Source organism: Diadema setosum, chromosome 22 (genome assembly GCF_964275005.1).
Source record: "Diadema setosum chromosome 22, eeDiaSeto1, whole genome shotgun sequence".
Classification (NCBI taxonomy): domain Eukaryota; kingdom Metazoa; phylum Echinodermata; class Echinoidea; order Diadematoida; family Diadematidae; genus Diadema; species Diadema setosum.
In genome coordinates, this window is record NC_092706.1 from 22,772,882 (window position 1) to 22,778,025 (window position 5,144).

The 5,144-nt window shown below is 37.0% G+C and overlaps 1 pseudogene; it reads left to right on the top strand.

Moving 5' to 3' along the window:
• The first annotated feature begins 965 nt into the window (after window positions 1-965).
• On the top strand, window positions 966-3,048 carry LOC140245212 (uncharacterized; annotated as a pseudogene).
• The last annotated feature ends 2,096 nt before the right edge of the window (window positions 3,049-5,144 follow it).

Here is a 5,144-nt window from a genome sequence, read left to right on the forward strand (position 1 = left end):
TGCCAGTGGGAGATTTGTGAAGTCAATTTGATATCATTACTTCATGAAATGTACATACAGTGAATGTAGTCGTTAAGATTTACTGCAAATGACAAGATGCAAAACTGTAAAATCCCATAACTTTCCTAATTTTTCTTAAATTTTAGTTCACTTAATAGTGCCACTGTATTCGTTTGATTTTAATACTCTATAGATTTGTTGAAGCTACTTGTAACTTCTTAAAGGGAAGATAAACCCCAAGAACAATGTGGATTGAGTGAAAGCAGCAACATTAGTAGAACACATCAGTGAAAGTTTGAAGAAAATCGGACAATCGATGCAAAAGTTATGAATTTTCAAAGTTTTGGTGTTGGAACCGCTGGATGAGGAGACTACTAGAGGTTATGACGTATGAGTGGACTACAATATCAAGAAAATATAAAGAAAATACTGCAAAAATCCATTTTTCATGAAAATTACAAATTCCATCAACTTGATATTGACATATGTTAAGGGTAGCAATTATTCCCCCTGCTTTCTGAAAGCGGTTGGTCCACTGCTCTTTCATAATTCTAGAAAAGTGAATTTTTGTTGAATATCCTTTATATTTTCTTTGTATTGTTGTCCACTCATACGTCATATCCTCTAGTAGTCTCCTCATCCAGCGGTTCCAACACCAAAACTTTAAAAATTCATAACTTTTGCATCGATTGTCCGATTTTTCTCAAACTTTCACTGATGTGTTCTACTAATGTTGCTGCTTTCACTCAATCCACATTGTTCTTTGGGTTTACCTTCCCTTTAATGTGAAGTGCACAATGCACTTTCAGTACAGCATTATTGAAAGCCCATGCCTTACATTTATGTGGTCTGGGGGCTAGACTAGATTTGGGGAAAAAAAAATTTCCCCACTTGCACTGTGGGATTAGCGACTCGTGAATGCGTAATAAAGCTGAATTCCAGACTATTCATGAATCTTTAAAATGATGGTCAGTGAAGTTGCAGTCAGTGACAAATACCAGAAACTTTCACCGACCTCCTTCCTCATGGAGCCAGAACATTCAAATGTCAGGATTTACATCTAGCCCATTTCACACAATCGGTTCGTTCACTGGTGCCCCATTCATACTGCTAAAAAAAAATGCATCAAAATATAACTGTTGTAAGACTAATAGAGAATATAAATCAAGAGGTTTTGCTGTGTCTCTACCCTCCTCTGTCAGCTATAGTTTCAAACAAAACACAATATGAAATGCAGAAGAAAATGTAAACCATATGCAGGGCTCGACACTAACTTTATTTTTCGGTGGCCCGTTGGGGCCACCAAAATCATCAATTTCAAATTTTTGGTGGCCCGAGAGAAAAATTTGGTGGCCCGAAAAAAAAATTTGATAAAAGTCCGTTTTTTTTAAAAATAAGTCGCACACTCACTGCATGCATTTATGCATTTCCGGCGCAAAAAGTTACGAATTTATTGACACACTTTTCAAAAAAATTTGGTGGCCCGAGGTGGGCCACCAAATTTGCCCTTTTCTGAAATTTGGTGGCCCGACTTTCATTTTTGGTGGCCCCGGGCCACCGGGCCACCGTTAGTGTCGAGCCCTGCCATATGTGACATTTATCTTTTGATCTACATGTACAATGTAACTTGAAAAATTAGTCACACATGTATTGGTCAGTGGTGGATGAGGGGGGAGGGGTGCAACTGGCACGGCCCCTTTTATCATGGGAGCCTTTTTTGTTTTTTGTTTTCTTTTTTTTGCTTGTCAGCTGATTAAACCCGGAAGTGGCACCATAGATATTTTTTCCGCCCCCCCCCCCCCCTTTACGGAATTCCTGGATCTGGATACTGTTGGTACTTCATTTTTCTACGAATAAATAATATTATTTTCTGGTCAGTTTTTTCTGTTTGCTTATGTTACTGTTGATACTTGTCAAAATTGTTTAAGTATGCTCAGAGCCGTGTGTAATAATTTCAAAATGATCAGTAAGGAAAAAACCTGAATTATAATATGAGTTTTAAAAAAGTGCATTAAAGTAGCTTGCCGCTGAGGCTAGTGCCAAGGCTGTATATCATTATACAAAAATAAAAATAAAAAACACAAAACTTGTGTTGTTGTGACAAAAAGAGCCAGAGATTATATACTATGTGATCACATGGAAACTGCTCAAGGACAAAAGAGACCCAACACTAATTTTTCATAGGAAATTCTTGAAATCGTTGTTATGTGTAAATAAATTTACACCAGATTGTATGGTATATGCAGAAACCGGGAGAACACGACTGGCTAGTACTGTTAAATATCGTATGGTTAGCTTCTGGCTGAGGATCATAAAGGGTTTTTCTGCTAAATATTCATTCAGGTTTTATATACACTCCAAAGATTAATAAGTCAACAGGACACGACCGTTGTATTTAAGTGGATATCTCATATTGAAGAAATTTTAAACAATGCTGGTCTTGGTGTTGTATGGCTAAGAAAAGGGGAAGGATTTAGTAATAACTGGATATTAAGCACCTTGAAGCTGAGATTAAGTGAAATGTCTAAACAGGATTTGATGGCAAATGTTTGGTCAAATAGAGTATGTTTAAATTATAGGATTTTTAAGACGAATAGTCTCGTTGAAAGGTATTTAGTCCAGTTGAGTAAGAGGGATAGAATTTCATTGAGTCATTTTAGATGTAGGTCAAATCAGTTGCCAGTTAATAATAGAAGATTTGTACAGTCATTTGATGAAAGGGATGTTCAATGCCCTTGTTGTGATAGACATGAAACCGGTGATGAATTTCACTATGTTTTCGTTTGCCCCTTCTTTGAAAAGGAAAGAAAGTTATATTTAAGCAATCATTATGTGGTTAAACGTCCTTGCTCATTACACATGTCCAGATTATTTTCATGCTCGCATTTAGGACAGCTTAAAAGATTAGTATTATTTGTGAGGCTGATCATGTCATATTTTGCAAGTTTGCAGAAGCCTGAACAAGTTTAGTGTACTGTAGTCAAGAAAGAAAATATTGAAACTCGTAGTGGTAGAAAAATTAAGCATCCAGTGATACTCAATCTCTAGTACATATTTTGTTGTTGTATGTCACGATTGTTTGGTCGTATGGTTCATACGATTAGTTAACCTTGCTTGCCAATTTGTATATCACTGTATATATGTTTAGTAGGTATAGACTATTTTATATGTACATCATTGTAATATATCACAAACATGTATTCTTTTTATATTGTAATGACCATATCTTGTATTTATGTGTTGTACTCTCATACCCCGAAATGGGGTCGGAAGAGTCGAATAAAATCTAAAAATCTAACACTATTCAGTTAGCTGCAATACATTGTTTTAGTTTGATCATGAGTTGCTCTTTCACAATTGTTGTCCCCGCTGAACGAGTTCGAGCAGGGGACTATGAAACGGGCTCCGTACGTGTGTGTGTCTATGTGTCCGTCCGTCCGTCCGTTGTCTGTCTGTCCGTCTGTGTGTGCGCCCGTGTGTGATCAAAATGTTCAATTTGCTACTTCTCTGTCATTTATGAGCCGATTTTGATTTTGTTTGCTTTATATGATAGCACTACATGGGAGCTTTGAAACTTCTACACAGAATTTCAGTTGTGACCTTTGACCTTGACCTTTGACCTATATTGTACATTTTGCTTCAAAATGCTACTCCTTCGCCATTTCTAACCCGATTTCGATTCCATTTGCTTTATGTGATGGCACTAGGTGAGGGCTTCAAAACTTATACACAGAATTTTGACCTTTGACTTCTTTGACCTTTGACCTTGATTTTTGACCTATATTGTACATTGGCTACAAAATGCTACTCCTTCGCCATTTCTAACCCGATTTCGATTCCGTTTGCTTTATGTGATGGCATTAGGTGAGGGCTTCAAAACTTCTACACAGAATTTTGACCTTTGATTTCTTTGACCTTTGACCTTTATTTTTGACCTGTAGTGTACATTTTGCTACAAAATGCTACTCCTTCGCCATTTCTAACCCGATTTCAATTCCGTTTGCTTTATGTGATGGCACTAGGTGAGGGCTTCAGAACTTCTACACAGAATTTTGATCTTTGACCTTTGACCTTGATTTTTGACCTATATTGTACATTTGCTACAAAATGCTACTTCCGGCGGGGACATATATTACGCACCGCGTAATTTCTACTTTTCCTTGTTTTTAAAGGCAACATGATGACAATAATGATCTGCCAGAGTGAGGCAGGTACAATAATGTACTCATGCACAGCACATGCACTGACGGTCTGGCATATATACCACTGTGATATGTTCTGGTCCATTGAGCAATGCAGTCTTTTGACAGTTTTATGTGATTTTAGGTGGCTTGTATACGTTAAATACACTATATACAGGGTACATGCTTATTTGGTCGTCTATATGTGCAGTAAGAATTCAGTGCATAAGAGATCCATGTAACATATTGTATTATTCATTGTGCACATTGCCATGCTGAATGTTGAATTTGATATGCTGCTTTTGCTTGGTGGAACAGGCAATCATGAAAATCATTGTTTTATTAATCAACCATGCGATTCATTATGACGTGACAATGCTAACGTACTTTACCCTATTCTGTTCTTTTGCATACGTTACACTCCATGACAGGGCTCAGCATAGCATCGTAGCCCCTCCAGTTCACCTCAACCTTGTACCTTCCCGCATTTCCATGACAATATCTGCTTTCACCGCTCTATCATATTAAAGCCAGTAGGCCTATTGTATATCCAAAAGAGAAAGCTCTTCTCCCATCCTCATAAAAAAAAATCCACTAATCATATAAACAGTGCTTGTAACATACATTGTGGCTACCTCTTTAATAAATTCATCTAGAAATCTAGTCTATCAAAATCACTTCACTCAGTGATCTTAGGGTAGAATGCTGAAATACTGTAAACAGAGTTTGTGATGATAGATCTTCTGTTTACCTTTAATCATCCTCATTTCTAGAACAATACCATTCAGATTTTACTGAAATTGTGCTCTGCCATCTCACTATCCTCAGAATCCAGATGTTAAATGAGGGGACCACATGGTCCTTGTTCAGTATCTCTTTAGGGGTTAAAGTACTTTCATGTTTCATCTTTCTGTCAAGTATGGTGAAATGTTTTGACGGTTACATGTAGCTGAATGAATTTGA